General features: G+C 37.5%; 1 pseudogene; it reads left to right on the forward strand.

Annotated features, from left to right (window-relative positions):
* Nucleotides 1-257: 257 nt before the first annotated feature.
* On the forward strand, nucleotides 258-25,434 carry LOC112864218 (large ribosomal subunit protein eL42-like; annotated as a pseudogene).
* The last annotated feature ends 465 nt before the right edge of the window (nucleotides 25,435-25,899 follow it).

Consider the following 25,899-nt stretch of genomic DNA (forward strand, 5'->3'; position numbering starts at 1 on the left):
CTGATTACAAGTGGAAATGAGGAATAGATGAACTGCAGGAAATGAGAGTTCAGGGGACAAATCAGAACTGAGATGTAAATATGAGAATTTTCAGGGTACAGTATTATGTGGAACACCTGCCTATATAAGCTCACCTAGGGAGTACCTGCAAAATAAAGAGAGGAAGAATTCCAAGAAAGGAGCCCTGAGGCATGCCATCACTTAGAGGTTGGGAACGTAAAACACAATTGTGCAAAAGAGATTGAGAAATCGCAGTCATGGAGACAGGAGGAGAACCAAGAAAGAAAAGGGTCCTAGAGACCAAGTGGATATATTATTTCTGGGAGGAAGGAGGATTGAGAAGCAGGTAAACAGTAGTGGTGGCTCCAAGAGCAGACAAGAAGAGAAAACTTCCCACTTTGGTCATAATTCAGTTACTTGCTCTGGGGTCTGACTGCCTAACAGGGGTGTGACTGAAAGTTACTTAATGTTGGGGCCTCATCCCAGACTTACCCCTGCTCTTATGCTCTTATGTCAGCACATCTTGCTGATGACACCTTCTAGCTTCTAATTATCTCCACCTCAAGAAGAATACCAAGCAACCATTTAAGGATGATTATACAACTTCATTTTATTGGGGCTTCCTCCCTACATCCTCTTTGCTACAACCATGCTATACTCATGGTTGGTGTCTCCATTATCTCATCATTTTTGTAGGGTCCACATGTGCCACTGAACAAAGATCTTTCCATACACTTTGTAGTAACCCTGACAATAAATGTGAGAGTTAGATATTTTTGTTTCTATCTTAATACCTGAGAAAACAGACAGATGGGAAAAGTGCTTGCTTACACATGACAGAGCTCAGACCTCAGTGTATCTAAATCCAGAGTCCATGCTCTTAACCATTCCTCTGCTCCTGATTTAGTGACTACCATGTGCCTGGTTTACTCTCAGGAAAAGAACTTTTATTTCATATACAGAAAAATAAATACTAGGACCTTACCAAAATTCTAAGGAAAAGTATTTGCAAATCTTTCACAAACCCTTACCTCATCTCTCAGAATAATGTCTTATCTAATTCCAAAAGTTTTAAATGCCCTCTTTAGCTGGTAGTACTTTACATGGTAGTACTCTCATTCACAGGATTTCTCTCCTTAAGGTATGAGAGTTTTGTTGTGTTGTGTGTGTGTGTGTGTGTGCGCTATTTTGTTTTATTGGTGGAGGTTGGGCAGGTGAGAAGGTGTATCTATGCTTTTCATTATATAGGTAATGTATATTTCCTTGTTTATATCACTTCTCTGCAGTCAGGCTTTCAATTACTTATGTCTATGGACTTGCTTTTATGCTGAAGTGTATTTATTTTGAAAATATATGAAATGGAGAAGTTGATCTCTATCTATTACATTAGTTCAAGCTGAATCTCTAAGATGTTAGGGTCTACCATTTCTATTCTTATTAGATAATAATATTTATAGAATATTCATGTATATTGTGCTCTATTTGAACTTCACCAATCATTTCTTCCTGTATCACATTTATAAGGCAAATACTCTTACTAGAGTTTTAATCTCATAAGTGTGATTCAAATACTTTACCATTTTTGATGGTAGAAAGTAAAAAAGTGAGATTTGTGCTTCTTTTCAACCAAAGTATCTGGGCTAAACTCAATTTACCTCCTTATACCATGACTATTTTACTTCTCAGCTTAGTGAAAACCAAAATAATATTTCAGTAGCCATGGAAATTGTATCCTGCCATTTCTTTTGGCTAATGCATGGTTGTTGTTCCAGTTGTTGAATTTTTATCTCATCAAAAACTTTCATTAATATTCCAATGGTTTCTTTAGAGACCATCCCTCAAAAACTAACAGGCACATGTTAATAACTTGATGGGGGGTCAAGCTCCACTAAGCTTCTCATCATTTCCAATAGCTCAACAAACATAAATTCAGAGCTGTCTTCTTAGAATTTCCTTTTCAACAAAAGCATGTACTTTCAGGAGCGAAATTTTTATTTTAAATTTCAAAATAACAGGACAGCAAACGTCCAGTGCTCTATATGCCTGCTTTAAACGTCACATGCTAATAACCATGGACAGATCCACAAAGACTCAAACCAGCAAAAGCTCTATAAACTAAAAAGGGAAATTCTATGAGCTAAAAGCAAAATTCCACAGCAGAGACAAGCTCTATTAAATAACCTAGGGGTACCTCTTTGGCCTTATTTCTCAACCCTCCTTCTTGTTTTTAAATCTGCCATTTTCATTTTTCCTATCAAAATGACAGAATCTGATTCTCTAGCCATATTCACCTTCTTTCAGTTTCTTACTCCTCCTCGCCTTTCCTATCTCCCTCCCCCAAATCTCCCAGTCTGTGCTACCTGCCCTGATGTCCAGAGAAAGTGCAGACTTTGTCAGATTTCCTAGAACACTGTAATTCTCCTACTGTAATATTTATTATACTTTAGCATCATGGCTTCCTTTATTGAATCTCTTCAATATCAGGCCTTAGGCAACGACGGCAAGGATTCACCATTTTGTCAAAAAATGCCCATCACATATTATGTACTTCATAACTTTGAGTGGAAAAAATGAACACATCATTAGAGAAGGTAGATGAATGAGACATTCTAGTGGTAGTGTGGTTTTTAGGAGTTGAGGCTTCCTTGGACCAAGAGTACTACATTCAAATCTCAGCTTGGGAACCACCAGCTTAACTTACTGACCTTGGATAAATTGCTTAATCTATTTGAATTTGAGGTCCTTCTCTATGAAAATGGAGGTAAAAATAGATACTTCCTCAGAGAATTATAGCAAATATGCAATGAAAAATTTCATATAGCACTGTATCCAGCACATAAAAGTATTATATATATATATTTCTTGTTGTTACTAAACAATATTATTACTAAATAATAAAATGTGCTTACAGATCTGGCTATGAATTGCATTTGTAGCACCAGTTAGGAGTTTCAGTGGCAAATCCAAAAACAACTAATGGAAAAAGTTTACAGGGTAAAAACAGTGATTGTAAAGTAATGTGTTGAATCTACAGCCACAGACAATTAACGAAGCCTAGGATATGGCAGGACATTGGCTAACCTCTTAAATTCTCTAATAGGCAAAAAGGACAATGAATGTTATGCTTTGTGCTTATCTCTGAAAATTAAAGAAATATAGATCGTATTACATATGTCATAAACTAAAAGGCAACCATTAGAATTAAAAATAAGAATTTTATCTTCTAAATAAGTATAAGAAAATAAAGACAGATGTTTAAGAAGATCATGGTATAGTGAAACACAGAAAACTTAAGTGAGGTGCGCCTGGGTGGCTCAGTCAGTTAAGCGTCCGACTTTGGCTCAGGTCATGATCTTGTGTCGGTTTGAGCCCCTCATCAGACTCTGTGCTGACAGCTCAGAGCCTGGACCCTGCTTCAGATTCTGTCTCTGTCTCTCTCTGACCCTCCCCCATTCATGCTCTATCTTTTTGTGTCTCTTAAAAATGAATATATGTTGGGGCGCCTGGGTGGCTCAGTCGGTTAAGTGTCCGACTTCGGCTCAGGTCACGATCTCGCGGTTCGTGAGTTCGAGCCCCGCGTCGGGCTCTGTGCTGATGGCTCAGAGCCTGGAGCCTGTTTCGGATTCTGTGTCTCCCTCTCTCTCTCTGACCCTCCCCCGTTCATGCTCTGTCTCTCTCTGTCTCAAAAATAAATAAACGTTAAAATTAAAAAAAAAAAAAAAAAAATGAATATATGTTAAAAAAATTAATAAAAAAATTAAAAAAAAAACAAGTGAAACATAGAAAACTAAGGCAACAGCAGAGCAGGGAAAATAAAAGCAAATAAAAAAACAAAATTCATAAGGCATGGCAAAAGCAAGGCCAAATCTATTAGTTATGAAAATATATAAAATAAATACATTATGCATCCTGTTAAGAAAACAAGGCTTCTCAGATTGATAATAAAAAAAAAAAAATTGATATAATCCTCCAGAGACCAAATAACTTTATAAGGATAAAGTGAAAGATTCATTAAAGATAATCAGAAATTCAGTCTTTTACAATTTCAAGTGTTCCATAATAAGTAGATATCACCTCTTTAATTAGGGAAACAAAGGATTAGGTTAATGCATGTTAAGACCTCAAAAGAGTCTCTGGCACAGAGTAAGCTCTACTTAAGGGTTTGTTCAGAGTATGACTTGTTACTATGGCTTTGCCAGTGCTATCCAAATAATATATCAAAACCGGGACACAACAATAGTATCACAATCACACAGCCCCCTTCGCTTTAAGGAGGTCTTTAAGTTGGTCACATATATGGAAGGTCCAAGGTGAAATTTCTTGTAAAATTTCAGTTCTTTGTGGTACAACCTATTCACCATCCTCATATCCTTCATTTCTAGACTAATGAGTGGCAGATAGTGATACTTTCATTATTTTCACTAAAACAGTAATAATCACATTAAATTGGTCTGCAGTTTACGAAGTGGAGTCCTATTTTCTGAGAGAATAGAAGAGTTAAGCAAAATTTAATTTAAAAGTCTTTGCTTTCTCCCACAGTATAAATTCAGCTATTGTACTCATTGATTTCATTCACTGAATCATTTGCCAGTTGCTTAGCAGGCATTATGCCTATATAAAGGTGAATGAAAACACATGGTCCTTGACTTCATAAAGCTTATTGTCTATTAGAAAAGAACAATTATTATGTAACCTGCAAAACAAAACAAAAACAAAAGAAAACAAAACAACAACAACAAAAAGCAGTTCCATGAGAGCACACAAGCATATAACCAAGAAGTCTATCTCCTATTGACAGGGGCAGGCAGGCCAGGGTTTTCACAGAAGAACTTCAAAGGCCAAGGGTTTTTACTAACATATCTTCTCTGCCATGTCCATGATTCAATCCATCTTTCTAATATCCAGAATGCTGATTCACTAGAATAAGGACATTTATATTCAATAGATCCTTTGTTCCAATCTCCCAAATTAGCTCTATAATATATCACTTTATACCTTGTTTTATTAAACCCTACACGTCTTCTGAAAAATACATGTTTTGCATTCATTAGTCAGTAAGAACCCCAGGTAACTGCTGGGGTGGGGAAAAAAAGAAGACATACACCCAAATGGGCTGTTATATACACAGAGTGAAACACTTTCAAATGGGTTTATGTTTGAGAAAGAAGCATATTGTTCCTTGCCCAGCACACTCTGCTTCAGCAATGAGTGGAGGGTTTGGCATTAGGTCAGTTGCTTTGTTGTGTTTTGATAGATTGGGCCATATCTGAAGTTTATTACCTGGACATGAAGGAGAAAAGCCACATAGCAAATTGGCAAATATTCCCCCCACCCCCACCCCTCGACTCTTTTCAATACCCCTAGAACGTTTATAAAACATTTTAAGTTAATCAAACAACACTGGCGTGCATTCCCGTTGTAAAAATGAAGACAGTAGACAGGAGATTAAAATCACTTGTGACATCCAGCCCTGTATCCCTGTAGCATGTACCATCAATAGAGACAATCACTGTCATTGATTTGATGTGCTTTCTCCAGGTCCTTTTTCTCTGAATTTACATATACAAATGAGAATTCTAATTTCTGTGGTCTTTTGTTTTTTATACACAAAATATAATATTATTCTGTGGATATTTTTGGAAACTTGTTTTTTCAATAAAGACTACTAAACCTTACAGATTTTACATGAGAATGTCAATAGATCTGCCTCATTTATTTTTATTGTTGTACAGCATACCAAAGTGAGGACTTTATTAATTCTCCTACCAGTGGGCATTTACATTGTTCCCATTTTTTTCCCATTACAAACAATACTGCAGTGAATGTTCTTGAGAATATGCTAGCAGGTCTTCTACTAGCTCTCATACATGTAAAATTTGTGAACACTTCTGAAGTGTTACTTATCACTTTGTAATTGTACATATTATCATAAATGACATCAAAAAATGTCAAAAATCAGAATGACATGGGCATGGACCAATCAGCAAGGATGCACAAAGGAGCCAGGGCAGATGCCAGGAAGAAGCATTCAGTATGCTGTGCTTGTTCCTTCTACCCAAATGACTACACTAGAAATTGGGTTTTCAGTGCTGCCATTCAAGAAACACTTTTACCCTCTTACGTATTTTCTTGTGATCATATTCGGCTAGTATGCTAGCAGTGGTGCTCATCATGGCCAAAAATTATAAGTCAAAGACTCTGTGTGTGTGTGTGTGTGTGTGTGTGTGTGTGTGTGTACATGAGCTTGCAATGGTTCATTATAGCTGATATGAAAATAAATACTAATTATTTTTTTAAGAAATGTTACATTTCCATTTAAGTATGTAAATAAAGTAGAGTAAGGAACATAACTTTAAAGGAAGATTTTTAAAGGAGATGATACCCCAAGATAGGTTGGTATCTTTCTCAGGAAATATTAACTATTTTTTTTTATTCATTCCAGTCCTAATGTCACATACAAAGTTTGATCAGATATTTCTTAATAATTCACATTTTTAGTTTTTACCTTTTCTAAAATTTTAGAATGCTTCTTGTGTTTCAGGTCACTTCCCCACAAATGCTCCTCTAGCTTTTTAAATTGTAACTATACCTTCTTAAGGAACTAATCCTGCTACTACTCAGCTTTCATTATTTGCTTAAAAATGTCCAAAGTTTCAGTCATCTTCTTCTTAAGGTGCTTCTTTCATCCTTTCCATGACATAGAATCAAAAAAGAAGGGGAAGAAGCACATGGGGCATTCCCTTTGCTGAGATTTCAAAAACTGCTTGTGATTACTTCAAAAGAATCTGAAAGAAGTTCTTTTCTGTTTAATTATTAACCAAGAATGAAGCATAACTTTTCCATAGTTTTTCTTTTTGAATAATGGGAAATGGGAATAGCATGGCATGTTGTAGTCTATAAAGCACAGTCTCATCCCCAGATGGAAGCATCTAGCAAAGTAAAACAATACATCTCAGAATATCATTTCCTTTAGCAATACCCTAGCGATGAATCCCTATCCTTATACATGGATCTTCTCTTGCTAACACCTACATACTATTAGAAAAAATTATAGGGGCGCCTGGGTGGCGCAGTCGGTTAAGCGTCTGACTTCAGCCAGGTCACGATCTCGCGGTCCACGAGTTCGAGCCCCGCGTCAGGCTCTGGGCTGATGGCTCGGAGCCTGGAGCCTGTTTCCGATTCTGTGTCTCCCTCTCTCTCTGCCCCTCCCCCGTTCATGCTCTGTCTCTGTCTGTCCCATAAATAAATAAAAACGTTGAAAAAAAATTAAAAAAAAAAAAGAAAAAATTATAATAAATTATGTGAGGATTTGAAAACTGGTTATCTGACGGCAGCCAGGAGCGAGGAGTGTGGGTCAATCCTATCTTCCATGCCTCGATCCCCAATCACTCAGAAATATAATTGTTTTGTACCTCTGTGATCCAAAAGCAAATCAAAGCCGTATTTCATTCAAAGTACTCATGGCAGAGGGATCTTGGGAAGCAATTTCCAACCCTATGATTTTAGAATCTATTAAACCTCTTGTTCTTATAATTATCTTCACATTTTCTCCATTACTTTACATAGATACCAGAATAAAGAAGCTGCAATTTTGATTACAGGATTGTTTTAATCTCATTACTTCTACATATCCACTTTTTCTCTTTAATTTCTAATTTGAAACATATTAAAATAATAAAAAAATTTCAATGATTCTAACACTAATTATTTGACAGGTCTAAGATCCTAATCTCTCAAAACATCTTACTTATTTCAATGAAGCACATACAATTCTAAGCATTAAGAAAAAACTTAATTTTAATTTATTCTGTAAATGAAGAACATTTATTTAATTTGATAACACATCTGGCTACTCAAACTGAATGTGAAAGGAAGAAATAGTATGCTGTTGAAAACCTAAAATCAGGGTTGACTACTTTATGCTGTATGGATCAACCCAATGCTTTTGTTCAAAACACATTTATTCTAAAACTATGGGATAGATACGTTCACTGGTCACACATAACTCTGATCCAGGCACTGTATTAAGTTCTTGGATATAAAGATACAGGACTCTGGCTTAAGAAGCCCACAATTAAATAAAATGCTGCATGGGTAGTACTAACAGATATAGGAATTACATGCTAGTGGAACATTATGAGTAGCAATGATTCCTTCCCTTCAAGGAAAACACTGGGAAGGGCTTCATAGGGATGATGGTTTATTAGAATGAGTAGAAATCAGAATGAGCAGATACTGAAATTTATTTTAAATGAACTCCATATTCAGCTATTAAAAACCACATTGAGGACTGTTTTCCTGGATACTGTATCTACTAGCTCCTTCTACTTAAGTAATTTGTAAGCTGAATTTATAGGAGGTTGCCACAATGGGCAAATGTAAACCAAGGAAGTTTCTACTTTCCGCCTCAACTTTTCCATCAACACCTGCTCCCTCTTCAGCAAGAAAAGCTCTCCTTTCAGCTATATTGTATTTACATGATTGTGCTACAAAAAGAAATTGCTTTCTCAATTTATGTTTTGTAAATTTAGACTTTTGTGTATATATGTATGTGTATATTTTAAAAGTTATGCCCACTTGTATAACAGACACTCAGATGCACATACCAACAAAAGTTTAGGCCTTGAAAATAAGAAGAATCTCCAACAAACACTTTATATTGTTAACCCAACTTCGGTCAGAGAATTTGCATATAATGAAAACAATGAGGTCAAGTACAAGTGGAGCACACATTATCCTTCACACTCACTAAGAGAGTGACTCGCTAAGATGGCAGCACTTCACAGTGGGAGCTATTCTGTGAAACTTCAGACTTAGACTTAGCCACTTTTTTTGTTTTCATGAATTCTTCAGCATAGCACATTATTTTATTATTTTTTAATGTGTATTTATTTTGGGGAGACAGAGTGGGGCAGGGGCAGAGAGGGAGACACAGAAGCCTAAGTGGGCTCCAGGCTCAGAGCTGTCAGCACAGAGTCTGATGCAAGGCTTGAACCCAAGAAGAACGGGATCATCACCTGGGCCAAAGTCGGACACTCAACCGACTGAGCCACCCAGGAGCCCCGACATAGCACATTATTTTAAAAACAAATTCCTAGACCTATGCTAGCCTTTAGAATACACTGTTAAACTCTTAAATCTACCAGTGCTCAATCATATTCATTTGCCATGAAAATCCTTTTCTTAGCATAAGATAGAAGAGTCCAACAGTTCCTTTGGACCTACCACATATAAATTCTCTTTGGGGAAGTAAGGTGTAAGGATAAAGAAAGGAGCAAAGTTCCTTTATTCTTTGACTACTAGATCTTCACATCAAAATAGAGAAGTGGTTGATGGGTGGGGCACCTGGGTGGCTCAGTCGGTTAAGCGTCCAGCTTTAGCTCAGGTCATGATGTCACAGTTTGTGGGTTCCAGCCTTGTGTTGGGCTCTGTGCTGACAGCTCAGAGCCTGAAGCTCACTTCACATTCTGTGTCTACCTCTCTTTCTCTGCCCTTCCCCTGCTTGTGCTCTGTCTCTCTCACTCTCAAAATTAAACATTAAAAAAAATAAGTGGTCATTGGGTTAAGTATACTCAAAATTTTAGAAAGCTGCTTGTACAGAATGACATATCAGTGCTTTCCTAGTTTATGTCAAAGTGACCCTTCCAAATAGAATTACATTTTTACTATATGCACAGAAATACACACATGTGCATTCATGCATGTGCACACACATACACATATACATACACATGCCCCTTTACCATCCATGCTCCTGATTTGTCAAATGAGAGAGACAACCAAGAAGTGGTGACAAACAAAGAATTTTCTGTACTGAGGAGAAGGAAAATAAGTTTAAGAACTGGCTGCAGAAACTCACGGAGGAGAGAACTTTCTTTAATAGATATAACATTCCCACGTCTTTAGGTTTTGTATAGGGAGATAATTAATTTTATGTGTCCATTTGATGGGCCACAGTGCCCCAGATATTTGGTCAGATGTTATTCTGAATGTTCTTATAAAGGTGTTTTGGACAAGATTAACATTTAAATAAGTAGACTTCAAGTAAAGCAGATGATGTGGGTGGATCTCACCCAATAAGCTGTAAGCCTAAGTAAAACTAAAGTGTGACCTCCTTCAAACAAAAGGAAGGCTTTTAAGAAGAAGTCATCTAATTTTCTTTCATAGCTTGCTGTACACATTGTGACCTATCCACCTTTTAATCACTCCATTATCCCATCTCTCATCCATTGATTCCAAATCCTCAATAAAATCTACTATATACATAGCCTTCAGTAGGTGGTATTTTGGAAAGTAAAGAGATTACATCAGTGTCCAGCAGTGTGATATAGTATGAAAACTAAACAGTGTATACATGCAGAGAAGTGATTGGGAGTTTAGAAGCAGCAGCAATTTCTACAGAAAAGATAAGCCCAAGATTCTTCAGGGGTGTTGGAAGATGGAAAAGCTAAGTGTCCCATTACCAGTGGGACAAGGATAAGGTGATCTTTGCAAATTGGGGATTTGTAAAAATCCAAAAGTTTGACCCAGGCATTATAATTCTCATTATGCCACGTGGGTCACTAAAGCCTACACTTAGAATGTAATAAAGCCTAAACTTAGAATGCAATAGAAAAGAAAAAAGAGAAAGCAGAGAAAAGAGAAAAAAGTTAAAGAAAATAAAAAGGGAAATAATGGAGAAGAGCTATGCTTCAATCCCTATCAGTGCCTTAGACTCACATATTTTGGTAACTTCTCTAAAATCAAAGGCACACCATACTGTAAAAGAATTCAATCTAAAATGGAACTGGAGGATATAAAATGGAAAATCTCATACATGTGCCCTCAGGAAAACAAAACTTAAGGATTGAGACTGATTTCCCATAAACGCTTCATTTGCAGAAAACTCAACTCCAGCCAAGATCTCCCCTAACTCCATTGCTCCACCTCTTCTAGATCCACCTGTGTCCTCTTCTAATCCTTTCCTTTATCTGAACTCTCCGTCTTCTCTATTGCTGAAACATTACCAACTGAACCTATTAAAACTCCCCCTTTTAAAATTAGGTCTTCTGAAGATCCTGATAAATCATCAATTTCCTACATCTCATGGACCAAAGCTGAACTTAGACTATAACACAAGATTTTTCCCAAAGTAACAATGAGGATCCTCACACGTTTCCTCAAGAATTCAATATTTTAATTCAAACTTATCTATTTATCAATTAGTCTATATGCTTGTTGGAGAAGGTCAAGCCCAGCATTGGATGAAATCTGTTAACTGGGAAAGACTTGAAAAATCTTTAGAATTCCAAATAATTCAACCACCACTTCTTTTATATGACCAAGCTTGTGCCATAGCCAGAAGGCTGCATCTTGCCATCCCAAGGGCTTTCCCTAAATCAGTAGACTGGAACAAAATTCAGGCATGCACCCAAAAGCCTGCCAAATCTGTTCATGATTACCATAGCACACTCCACAGTGTTTTTAGAGAAAATTCTGGGCTCCCTATAAATGTTGAATCCAGCACGGTAGGCTTTAAGTCAACCTTTATAAATGGTTTAAACAGAGATAGATCTCTGAGGTGTTAGTCAAGAGAATCTACATAGAATGGGGAACATTGTCCACACCTGATCTGTCAATCTAGCTAATCAGTGAGTCTGCACCATAGACGATGAATCCAAAAGAAAGGCAACTAAAATTTTAAAGATTCAATTTCAACAGATGGAATCTCTTAAGCAAACTCTCCCCACTGGACTCTGTCATAATTGTAAAAAACCTGGCCTTTGGACACTGACTGCTAGAAATAAAAAATATTTTATCTAATTATCACCATAATTAGAGTTTTCCAACAGCTAAGGATCAGACTCATCCTAATGATGGGGCTCTAAGGAAACACAAGGTCTGTTTCCCATTCTACAGTTAAATAGATTGAGGGAAACTATTCTCCAAATTGGGGGCCAATCCCTTGAAATATTAATTGACACAGGAGCTACTCTACCAGTGGTCAACCCACTACAATTAAACAGTCCCCTCCTCAGAGCAATACATTTATTCAAATATTAGTCATGTCAAATGAACCACAGTGGTTCCTATTTCTAAACCTATACACTTTTGTTTGAGACCTTTGCAAAACAAACACCCATTTCTCAGTGAAGCAGTACCTATTCACTTTCTAGTAAGGATAAGATTTTCTTAAAAAATAAGTACGCTGTCGTTTCTTTCTCCCAAAAGAGAATAACCCTCAGGGTGCCTGGGTGGTTTCAGTCAGTTGAGTGCCTGACTCTTGAATTCGGCTCAGGTCATGATCCCAGGTTTGTGGGATCAAGCCCCGCATATGGACCTGCGCTGAGCATGGAACCTGCTTGGGATTCTTTCTCTCTCCCCTTCTGCCTCTTTCCCTCCTGCGCTCTATTTCTCTAAAATAAGTAATAAAATAAATAAAATATGGAATAACCCTTGAGTTTGAATCCCCTAAATTTAAATCCTTTGAATCTACCCACCAGGAAAATCCCAACTCTTTTTCTTTCACATGTAGTTTACAAACCAGGGAAGATCAAACTTCAGATTCATTCTCATTATTAGATTTAATGTTCCCTACTCTATGGGAAAAACCTCCAAGGACATAGGCAGAATTCATTCTGCACTCACTCCCCCTGGCATTAAGATCCAAATAGATCCCTTAAAACCCTTCCCCAGAATTAATCAATACCATATAGACAAAGAAGCTTTACAGGGCATAAGACCTATCATAGAAGACTATACAACATAGAGTTGTTATCCTCTGCACCAATCCTTGTAACACCCTTATTTTACCTGTAAAAAACACCCTAATGGTTGCAGATGAAGACTGTCCAAGATCTTCAAGCAATAAAAAACATTATTATTCCTCACTATCCTGTTGTTCCTAATTCCCATACAAGCATCTATCCTTACCAAAAGTAAATTTTTCATTGTGATTGATTTATGCAGTGCATTCAGTTGATAAGACTGAAGTTGTTAATATTGATACACATTTTTGCTTTTACCTGGGAAAGACAACAATATACATGGACAGCAATGGCCCAGGGTTTTACTGAAAGTTCTCACAAATTTTAAAACCTAGATGATATAAAAATTTCTGGAGGCTCCATCTCACTACAATATGGAGATGACTTTCCTCTCTGTTCACGGTCCAAAGCCTCCTCACAAGAAAATAGTATTTACCTGTTAAACTCTTAGCCCATAAGGGATACAAGATCTCAAAAGAAAAGTTGCAATTTGTTCAAACTGAAACTGCATATTTAGTGCATTTAATCTCAAAACAAGGGTTATACCTAGATCCCAACAAGCTTCATGGCATCTTAAGATTTCCTAACCCTAAAACAAAATGTCAATTACAGGCTTTTCTTGGGCTGAGTTATTGTCACAACTGAATTCCAGTTTTCTCCTTAATGGCACAACCCTTATATGTCTTATTAAAAAGCCACTAAACCTAATCTTATTATCTGGGAAAACCAAGATAACTTGACATTTAAAACCTTGAAGGGAAGCTTAATAAATTCACATACTCTTACACATCCAAACTATCAGCTAACTCTTTTCCTTTTTGTATATGAAAAAGAGGGAAATTTATTTAAAGTATTTACCCCAAAACATGGGGTCTACCACCAATCTCTAGGTTATGACAGCCAACAATTATATCCCATGGACTGAGGTCATATTCCATGCCTTAAGGTTATCCCTGCTACTGTCTTTCTGGTAAAGATCACTGAAGAAATAGTTATGAGATCCTCTTTGACCATCTTTGTAACTCAAGGTGTTGTTGCTCTCTTGAACTCACAACATAACTAACACCTTTCAGGAAGCCATCTTACTTCTTATGAAATTCTCTTGCTAACTGCTCCTCAGATCACTCTTATTTATTGTAACAAACTCAAACCTGCTCCCTTTCTCACTTCTTCCATGGATGAAATCTCCATGACTGTTTGACTTTGATGAATCACATATTAACCCCTCATGATGACTTTTGCCTACTTCGGCCCAATAAGCTAAATTACATGCTCTTATTCAAGCATGTATTCTTGATAAAGCTAAAGCCACTAACATCCATACTAATAGTCAATATGCCTTTGAAATAACCCATGATTTTGGATTTTATGGAAGCAACAAGGTTTTCCTACTTGCAGCAGAAACAGAATTTAAGATGGTTCTTATGTCCAAAGTTTATTAGATGCTATACTCACATCAGCGGCTCTTAAAGCTTATTAAAGTCCCTAAGCATTCTAAGTCTGTCTATTGAAGCCAAAGGAAACCACTCACTGATGCCTCCACAAAAAATGCTGTTCCTATGGGATCCATAGACCACACTTCTGTCATGGTCCAGAAAACTACTTCCCCTAGTGATGACCTAAGAAAATTACCCAGGCAAATACAAACAATTGGTTTCTGAAAGAGAAAAAGATAATTTGAGAGCTAAAAGCTGTTGGTATCATGAAGAAATGAAACTTTGGTTCTGACCCAATAATAAACTGGTACTGTCAGGAAATCTAAAATTTCCATTATTAACTACCATTCATAGATGAAATCACTGGTCAAGTGATAAAATAATAATGTTCATGAATCAACATTGGTGGAAAACATCTGCAAGGCCACGAAAAGCACTTACCTTGGTCATTTCACCATACTAAATTTAACCCAGGGAAGACTATCCATACTGCCCCTGAGGCATTTTAGTTTACCCGGTGGACCATTTGAGGTTTGGCAAATGAATTTCACACAATTGCCTCCATTTCATGGATATAAATATGTTCTAAGTAATGGTATGCATGTTTTCACATTGGACTGAAGTTTTCCTGTATAGATAAGGAACTACCTTCTCTGTAGCTAAAATCCTACTAGAAAATATTCCCCCCTACCCCCACCCCCACCTTAAACTTCATAGTGAACAGGGAACTCACTTTACTGGTCAGATACTTAGACCTGTGGTGTCTGACCAGTTTTGTGGCACTTTTATTGTGCTTATTATCTTCAGGGATTGTCTAACATACAAATGGAATTATTAAGACTCAGCTAAATTAGGTGAAACCCTTCAAGTACCCTGGCCAAAAACATTACTGTCAGTTCTTCTAAATCTTAGATCTACTCCCTTCGGAATTCATAAACTTTCACCTTTTGAAATAATTACACAATGACTGATACACTTAGCCCCATTTTTTTTTTTGACCCACAACTAATAAAGAGGGATATACTTCAATTTTGCAAAAGCCTGTTCAAATCCATAGAAAATAGTCACCATCTGGTAGAACAATCTTTATACAGAGCACTCCCTGGAAACAGAGGCATCAAACATCACACCTTATAGCCCAGAGATTTCTTCTCATGGAAAAGACATCTCCAGTGACTCTTTTCAACATCACTGGAAAGGCCTTTACTAGGTGCTATTAACTAACCCTTGGGAAGACAAATTTAAAGGAATAAACTCCTAGATTCATGCATCACATCTAAAGAAAGCCCCCAAACCTGAGTGAACCTATATACCAACTGGTGACCTGAAACTGAAAATTTCTAGGCCAAATTTCATGGCATCTGAAGTAGACAGCTTACTCAAAATACCTGGGCCAAGCCTATATAACTTTCCTGTTTGGTTGGTTTTTTTAATTACTCTGTGTTTAGTTAAATTAGGTCATTCAGGCCTTCAACTGTTCTTTTTCTAGTTTTACCATTGTTCTTCACTTTAGTTTCAACACATCCTTTTATCCCCACCTTACAAAAACTTTGATTCTGCTAAACATACTGTCAGATTTGTGCCAGAGCAAATATTACTCATGATAAACTTGAATTGGTGGCCTGGTCACTATCTTGAGAAGGATGGCAAAATTTATCTGATAAACATGTAGGATTTTCCTTTGGTAACTTTGGAGCCACACATTTCCTTCCTTCCTTCTGGAAAAAGGCACCAAATATTATGGCTTTCCATTTTTGGATAAATGGCTATCCCTCAGTCAGTTCTGGAATATTACCCCAAATTTTTCTTTGTTTCAAAATCGATGATGGGAATGTCAAAACTCTAGGATATCTCCCACTTAATATTTGTAACGATACTATTTTGTATGACCCAGATGAATATGAATTCACATCCCATTGAAATACAGAAGACTATATCAACTCATCCATTAATGTATCTCTACAATGGAACAATGAAAGCCATAACAAGACCAGGAAATGAAAAGCTTATGTGCTCCCACTCAATGGTACTCCATTAGGAATTGACCAAAAATATGGTAAATGATGGAGAAACTTAACTTGCTTTTTCTCCAGAGATTTTCCAAGCTTCCACCAAAATCCTACTTATACTAGACCAGCTCACTTGTTACTTTAGATCTATAAGTGTTTCTACTTAGAAATTTAAGGCATCACATAACCATCTCCACAATGTTAGTGAAACTGATTATCATGTGCTCTGTATAAAAGCCTGTATTTCCAATTATGAGATCTCCTCTTTCATTCCAGGGAAAAGAATCTGAGCAAAGAGACCCAACTATGTGTTACCCTTGGAAGACATTAGGTATTTCTTTTTGAGGAGAAAAAAAAAAAAAAAATATATATATATATATATATTATGCTTCCTCTTAATAGGAAGGAATGTTGTGGGATCATTGTCCTCACCCTTGACACAAAAATTAGAAAAATGTTTCATTCTGCTGCTTTTATAGCTTATTTGGAGTCTGTCCTATCAACTTAAAAGGATGCTTTGGAACTGGGAATGTTATAATTTGGGTGGCTGCCTACATATAACCCTGCAGTAGACAGAAAGGGTTTGGGGCATACTTTTGACAGAGCTTTTTTCCCTTGGATTGGAATAGCAAACCTTGAAAAAGCAATTCACAATATTTCTATAGTCATGTCTACCACTTTCAATACTTCTGTCCAAGCTTCTGAATATCAACAAACCCAAATAGACAGCCTTGCAGAAGTAACCCTACAAAACCACAGAGCCCTAAACCTCCTCACTGCTCCACAAGGGGAAACTGTACCTTACTTGGGGAAGAATGCTGTTTTTATGTCAATAAGTCAGGGAAAGTAACATAAGAATTAAAAATAATGAAGGACAACATCAAGATGCTAGCAGAAGGTGGACAAACTCCCAGAACTTAGGACACTGTTGATCTATTTAACATAGGCAAGTGGGGAAACTGGTTGAGAGGTGTATTTCAATCAGTAGGTGTCATTGAGCTTCTGGTCCTCAGTTTAACTTTTTTAACTAAATTTCTAGTGTTTTGCATTAGTAAACAAATGCCTTCTTCCTGAGTGTATGTACAAATAAAATTATTGTCCTGCCAAGGGCTTTTCCTGGAACTCAACTGATCATGGAAACTAAATGGTCCATCTTAGAGGGACATAGATGAGATTCTTCATTTTCAACCCTCGTGTTGCCCAAATGAGGTCAGTGAAATTCCGTATCATTTCCTTCCCCTCCTGGGACAAGACTCTTGAGGATGGCCTTCCTCAGCTTCATGGAAAAAGACACCTGATGGTCCTCCTCAGCTTCATAGAACATACAAAAAAATCCACATGTAAAGAATTATACCTTTGACAAAATAATAATGAACAACATCCGAATACCATAATTGATCAGCAATGCTTTGTGCGAAGGATCTTCAGAGAAGGGAGAAAACATGAAAGGATTTCAATGTAAAATGGGACCAGAGGATATAAAATGTAAAATCTCACATATGTCCCCTCAGGAAAACAAAATTTAAGGACTGGGAAACTGATTTCCTATAAATGCCTGTTTATAGAAAACTGATAGTATTGGAATTTTCTTAAATAATATGGAGACGGTCAAGGAGTTGCTTCATATCAACCCAGGAAATTTTTGCTTATGGTTTTTAGAGACATGAACAAGAAATGATCCAGATTGGGCTGATCTCACAAAGTAAGCTAAATTGATCTTTGTTTGTATGACTGGGCTGGTTTTGTCTGCTTGCGGAATTTTCAAAGCTGGCCACAATTTTTTTTTTCTTTTAACAGACCTAACTAAACTCTCCCCTCTTTACATTCCTTTTTATATTCCCATAAATATAGCCTGCCCCAGACCTTAACAGACTCATCTGTAGCTTGATACAGTTTTCATGGCCTGAATTGCAATTCCCCTGCTATTCCTGAATAAGCTCATAATTTTGACAATTTTGAACTTGCCTTAGTTTAACTCTTTATTTGGGCTGCCAACATCATCCGACATTATTTTTAAGATCCATCCCTATCTGACTCCAAAATGTCTTTTTAGCCACATCTCCCACTAAGTCTATGTGTTATAACTCAGACCACTGGCTGGTGACCACTGGATGAGCAGAGACGGGACCCAATTTGAACTGGGAAGGCCCTCACTTCTTAGGGAAGGAGTAAAGCATGGAAAAGAGCTTTGGCAGAGGGCTTGTGGCTCCAAAGATGTTGGCTAGTCAAGTCAGGCATCTATCTTCTCTCTCCTCAGTTTGGTCTTGGTTGAAAAGGGGGTAAGTAGAGTGCAGAAATCTTCCTTCTATCCAACTAAGAGGATCTTAATATAATCTTGAGGATAAAATCCAAAGATGTGCGTTATTACACGTTTTAATTATGCTCTGCCTTTCACTGAATTGAAAAACCAAGAAAGTTCCTTCTGTGTTCTCTGTGGTTCCTCTTCATTGGCACATTGAAGACTTATATCTACTGGCCTGAAGAAGAGATTGTTATAGGTTTAAAAGGAAATTAGTAGAGGGGAGATACATTTGTCACACTGAAGAAACTCATCCTGCTCCTACCATAATGGAGAATTGCAATGATTTAGTCACTGGGATGAAACTTCCCTTTATTAGTTAGGAAAAGTTTAATGAGCAAAAGAAAGAAACAATGCAGTTTGGTCCCTGACCAGACTTAGAGCTTTTCTCTCACCACTCTTTCTTTTTTCACTAGGCTACAAACACATGAGATTTCAATGCACCAAGCTTGTTCTCACCTCAGGTCTTTACACCTTGCTTATCTACCTCCTTGAAATGCTTGGATCTTAACACAGTGATTCCTTTTCAATATTTAGTCTCTGCTCTATTGTCCCCATCCCTAAAGGCTTTTCCTGACTGCTCCAAAAATAGTATCCAATATACCCCAAAACATACCCAATCACTTTCTATTCTCTACCTAGCACTTGTCATTTTATGACATCCATCCATTTCTTTCTCTTTCTTTTCTTCCTTTCTTTTCCTTTTCTTTCTTTTTCTTTCTTTCTTTCTTTCTTTCTTTCTTTCTTTCTTTCTTTCTTTCTTATCATCTATTTATCTATCTAATCATCTAATAATTATCTTTTTTTAATCTTTATAAAATATCCCAATAGGATCTAAATTCCATAAAAGCAAGTGCTTTTTCTGCCAGTTCCCTGCTCTATCACTAGCATGTAGAACAGTGTATCCTACACATAGTAGGTGGTCATGGATGAAAACTAGTACTTAAAGGGATTTTGGGGAGAGTGTTCATCTACTATCCTTCGTTTCAATATGTGCATTAACAACAAATGATTCTTATCTATTCCTCGAAATGAGACCAGTGAGACCTCTAGCTAAGATATTTTTGTTCACTAATAAGATTCTGCCTAGAATGTAATAAATTTATATATAATTTTTTAAAAATTGCAACCATTCAGGCTTTTTCACTAAATGTGATCAACCCTTCCCCAAATTAATAATTATTAAGATTTTAGTAACATAATGATTTACCAAATATCTCAAAATGCTTTTTCCTTCGTTAAATAAAATCTAAAGGAAATGACTAATTAGTCAATTTGAATGATTTCCAAATAACACCACCAGCCTGTGTTTGTCTATACTACCAAGGTGAATTATTCATTAGCATTTATGAGAAGTGCCTGAAGAACACTAGCAGTGGGAGTAAAACAACCTGGAATGGTTTTTAAATGACCTTCCAAGCAACTTGGATTAACACTGGCATTATTCTCCCTGTACAAATCGAGTTAAAATTTTCCATGTGTCAGGTCTCAGAAGAAGGCAGTGAAGGAGTACTGTCTTAGAGAGGAAATGACCTTCTGCACCTCCTACAATTAGATTTTGCTTCTTTCTCTGTCTGTAGTGTCCGTGCGTCTCTGTGTGTCTGTGGGAAGAGAGAGGAGGACAGAGAAGTAGAGACAGAAGCAGAGAAGAGAAAGGAGAGTCAGAGAAAGATGAGAGGAAGGGGGAAGAAGACTGGGATGAGAGACAAAGAAATAGGAACTAACAAAAGGAGAGATGGGGCATGATGGAAAAAAAGAAAAAAAAATCCATGAAATACAAGAAATAAAATGGATCCAGCAGGGAGGGGGAGGAAGGGAGGAAACCGGCGATAGAAAGGACAGATTCAGAGGCAGGCTTTCCCTTGAGTTGGCACACCAGGTTTCCAGGCTCCCAGGAGTTCTCCCAGGTGTGCAGGGTCACCTGACTTAATACTGATTAAAAGTGTAAATTGCAACAGAAAAAGAGAAAAAGGAATTGTCTTGTTGCTTCTTTCCTGTGAGGTCACACTCCCTGGTTGTAGCTGAGCCTGCTGCTAGGCACACCCCTCTTGTTTAATAAAATTGTATTAACTTTATCCCTGCCCTTGATTTGTGGCTTTCTCACGTTGTGAGGAATAAATAATAAATGATTGTAAAACACTTGTACATATGAAATGCCGCATAAATGCTTAATAATAATCAGCTTAGGCCAGGAAGCCAGGGGGGTTGAATAGAAATCATTGCACGCGGCCATTCTTGTTTATGTGGCTAAAATTGTCCTGTGTGCTGTCTCCACGTAAAATCATCCTGCAGATTTAATTTTCACCCATTCAAGAATCCACTTCTCTGCAAACTCAACAACCTTTGTTCCCCCATGCCTACAGTAATGTCATTTACAATTGTACAATATAACTGCAACAACCCATCTTTGCCTGTTCATTTCAGCCTGGTTTTTGTGGCACCCCCTCTCTCCTTGTTAGCCCTTCCAAATCCTCACAAGTGCTGTTTTGAGTCATCATTTCTTATCCCTTGGAGATGCCTGTTCCACTCTGGCTATTTTGGAAAAATAGCTGTTTCTCAGACCTGGATTTCATTGCACTTGCTTTTGGGGAATCCAATGTAGTCAAGGTGGTGGTTCTTTGCTACTCTTCACACATGCATTCATTTAATCACTTGCTCACTCAGCACTTAATGATGGAGTGTTGTGCTCAGCACTGGGGATACAGTGGAAACCAAGACAGAGAGAGTGTGCCTTGTGTAAGGAAATCAAGCTGGGTAATTCTGGCATAGTTTGGAAGATGCTACGATCAGAGTAATCACGGGGTAAAGGGAAGTCAGCGTGAAGGCAGCATGAAGTAGGAAATTCTGGTAGGGTCTGAGATTATTCCTTCCCTTCCCTTCCCTTCCCTTCCCTTCCCTTCCCTTCCCTTCCCTCCCCTCCCCTCCCCTCCCCTCCCCTCCCCTCCCCTCCCCTTCCCTTTCCTTTCCTTTTCAAATGTCTTCAAAAGCCTTTCTGTTTGCTATTTAACATGTGGAAACTCCCTTGGTTTGACCTGGTTGTGGATAGGAAGGAGTGGTTCAGATCCAGGGAAAAAGCCCAGACCGGCCTCTCCTAGTCATTTGGAAGGAGAAAGGGCATTCTCCATCACCTCTGTTTGTTTCAGCCTCTTTTCTTTCTTCTTTTTTAAGTTTACTTATTTAGAGAGAGAGAGAGAGAGAGAGAGAGAGAGAGAGAGAGAGAGAGAGGGCGCGCAAGCATGAAATGGGAAGGGGCAGAGAGAGAGGGAGAGACAGAGAATCCCAAGCAGGCTCCATACTGTCAGCACAGAGCCCAAAGCAGGGCTCAAACCCATGTATCATGAGATCATAACCAGAGCCCAAACCAAGAGTTGGATGCTTAACTAACTGAGCCATGCAGGCACCCACACCCCTGCTTCAATTTCTGATAGGTGGGACCCAACTTCTGGGAGTTGCCAGGAATGATCCTTTGCTGATATAACCGTCTATTTTCAACCTGGAGTCTGTATTTTCAAAAGAAGATAATGTCTGAATTTGTATTAGTACATTTAATGACCAAAAAAAGTACATGCTTACTACAGAAAATAAAATGAAAATAAAGATAAGCAAAAATAAATTAACTGCAATCAGAGCACTCATCGGGAGCCATTTTTATCATTTAGTGCATATCCTACCAGACTTCCTCCATGTTTATATTACATAAAAATGTGCCTTAAGGTACATATTCCTCAATTCCAAAGTATTACATTTCTCTTCAATGCGTATTATACTATACTCCGTATACATTCATATTGGTTTATTGCCTTTTTTACACAAAATATCAAAAACATAGTTTCATATCAAAATGTATTTAATCGTGATTTCTAATGATTCCTTCATATTCCATTATGCATGTTTATTTTAAAGTTTGAGATATATGCATTGGTGCAGTTGGAATTACCGGGTAGACGTATGCCTGTATTAAAGTTTTTGTTACCTCGCCAGAATGCACTCCACAGAGACTGAACTGGTTCATGCTCTTATCTCCCGTATATCAGACCCCTGTCCACACCACTTATCCTGCCTTATCCCTCCATACACCCCTTTGCCAAAATGAAGTACTCTCAAGGAAGATATGTTTGAAACTCCACAATTTTAATTTTTCCTCTACTTTCCCATCCGTTCCCTTGTGGCATGAGAATTAGTGGGCCTTGGGTTTTCAAACAGGTGGAGAAGGCTGCAGGGTGTATAATTGCTTTTGGTGAAACCATCAACGTCCACGTTTAGTTCTTCCTGCTCCACTTCCTCCAATTCAATTAGGCTGTTCTTACCAGGGGGAGAGTTTTCAAAGCATCAGATGAAGTGTTACCTCATGATTAATAATTCATGACAAGAAATGAAGATTGGGAAAGGTAATAATGCCCTCCAAGCTGTTTTTCTCCACCACTCCCTTGTTCTCATTCACATAAAATGCTGTGTCTCAATCGTTAAAGCAAACATACAAAGTTTCACTGCCCCATAAACCAAAGATCCAAAGCAGGAATTCATAAGCTTTTTGAAGTCCTAAGCCCCTTCGAGGATCTTGTGAAAGCTACAGACTCTCCTAAAGGAAAAAAACAAAAATGAGCATGATAGCATGCACAGATATTGTGCTTCTAATTCCCCTGGGTCAGGCACCACTGGAAGATCATCCAAGGACTCCCTAGGTTATAATCTCTGGACAAACAAAAAGATTTAAAAAATGAAGAACCAGGATGAGCCCAAAAGGAATCAAAGTAGAACAGGAAGTTTCATATGCATTGCCTCGACTTTCTGTGCCCACATTTGCAATGCAACGAAGAAATTCCTTCAAGTGTGATTTATTCAGTTTTTAGGTATTTTGTGAGGGGACCAGTGAGTTAGCAGACAATTAGTAGAGTGGATTTTGGCAAATGCGTAGATTATAGGGCGAATCAAATAGGGGTGAGGGTGAGGGCATGGTTAATGTTGAGATCTATTTGCAAGACTACTGTAGAGTCTGCAGATTTTTTTCTCGCCAAGTGCTATCAGCCATAAAATGTCCAAGGCAGTGGGTCACACCCACTGCTTCATGCTCTGCTACTTGGCATTCCTCTAAGTTCTTCCTCAATTGTCATATCTCCACAGGCCATAACAAGGGACAACAGTCAGCAGCAATTCAATTTCGACCTCCATCTGCTGGCAATAACAACATAAGGGGGAAATTAATGTACACTCACACACTTGTCATTATAATAGCCCAAATTTGTTTTTATAGTACAACTTTCTTCCAAGGAAGTCAAAAAACAATTTGTATTCGAATTCCCAAATAGCAACTCACCTGGTAGGTAGATAGCTAAAATAATCATCCCCATTTTTGAAGGCACAGAGATGCTAAAAATTTGTCAAAGGCCACCTAGCACTTCCATGTTGAGGTATGCTTATCAGAAAAGCTCTCTGGAAGCCATTTTGGTGTACCTTAAAATCTGATATCTGATGTGCAAGCCAGAGAGATTACACAAACATACAGCAAAATATTTGTGTTCTACTAGCTAACATAGTATTTCTTCACCAAATTTTCTCCCTCTAATTTGTTCTCATTCCCTAAACCTAAGACCTATAATTTTCTATTTACCAATTCTGTGATTTTGAAAAGTTACTTAATCTCCCTCTTCTTCCACTTTTCCCTCTGTGAAATGGAAATAATAGAAGGCAACTCATAGATTTGTTATGAGAATTACATGAAAAAAGAAGATTCCTCAATATATACAGGGCATCCATAAAATCTGGAAATATAAATACCATAATTTTATATTTTTTACAGATTGATGAAAGCTGAATGTGTTGAGCTGATACTGCTAAGCTGATGAAGGGCTGATCCTGACAATAAATAGCAGAGCCTTTTAATGCATATTACTTTGAAAGAGCTGCCATTTCTCATAGCACACTTATAAAGGTGGTTTAAACATTCAAAGATATAGTCAGTCTGTTGTACAAACTCTTTTGTCGACTCTGATCCATTTCCAAGAAGGTGAAGGAAGCAGTCATAGCCAAGGTCGTAGCCAGTACAAACTGGCCAACTTGCCAAACACCCAAGGGATAGGAGGTGCCTTGCAGAACCGTTCAAAAGATTTCCAAAGTACCTGCCCTTTAACCATACAAGTTGTAAGTTCTTCAGAGCTTATCTGAGGGTGATACCCAGCACGATGAGAGACAATATGCTGAGTATATCAGAAAGCCCACTGAACAAATCATATATTGTAGTATCAATAGCTACTTATTATACCCATCTGTCTGTGTTTCCAAGTTTTTGGTCACCTATAGTAAGTGATTATTAAATGTTTATTATTACTATTTATGGTCTAAGAGGAAAAACTTTTTAAAGATATTTCACAATCCACTATGTTATCATTTTTTATATAATCACATTTTGGCACCAGAAGTAAGGGTAGAGGAATCACTAGCTAGAACTAATGATTCTCTTCCATTTGTGGTTCCCTAGTGCTCTCTTTTGTTATTAGCTTACCAACATGCCTCAATTTTTTAAGAAAATACAAGCAGTCTTTCCGCATCGATAGTGCTTTCACAACCACGGCGAATGTTCCTAAAACCCGCCAAACTTTCTGCAAGAAGTATGGCAAGCTCCAACTCCACAAAGTTACCCAGTAAAAGAAAGGCAAAGATTCTCTTTATGCCCAGGGAAAGCGGTGTTATGACAGGAAGCAGAGTGGCTATGCTAGGCAAACTAAGCCGAATTTCCGGAGAAAGGCTAAAACTATAAAGAAGATTGTGCTGAAGCTTGAATGTGTTGAGCCCAACTGCAGATCTAAGAGAATGCTGGCTATTAAGGGATGCAAACATTTTGAACTGGGAGGAGATAAGAAGAGAAAGAGCCAAGTGATCCAGTTCTAAGCCTCATATTTTGTTACATTATGAAGACAATATAATCTTGCAGTTATGTTCACTTCAGAAAAGAAAAGAAAAAAAGAAAAGAAAAGAAAAGAAAAAAGAAAAGAAAAGAAAAGAAAAGGAAAGAAAAGAAAAAAGAAAATACAAGCAGTGAAATTAGCCTGCATGTATTTCCTGGCCATTCTTCCATAAAATTTACATATTCTTTTCTCTACTTCCTATGTCAGAGTCCTTCTCATAAAGAGATATTAGTACTAAAGCTGAGTTTGATTCATGAAAATATTGTATTCAGAAACCAAAAATAGTTATACAAAAAAGAACAATATCTTTGTATACACACTATAATAACAGCAATTTATTTCTGATCACTTGTGTTATGCTCTCTGGAGGAGGTTTAATGGCAGATTTCTGATGGGCAATACCATAAAAGAAATTATGAGCATATTATGTATGGAGAAATTTTGAAAAACCTATCTTTGCTATGCTCACCACCAATAAAGATATAAAGAACTTCCCAAACAGGAAAT

This window comes from Puma concolor, chromosome C1, assembly GCF_028749965.1.
Source record: "Puma concolor isolate L17-30 chromosome C1, mPumCon1.1.hap2, whole genome shotgun sequence".
NCBI lineage: Eukaryota > Metazoa > Chordata > Mammalia > Carnivora > Felidae > Puma > Puma concolor.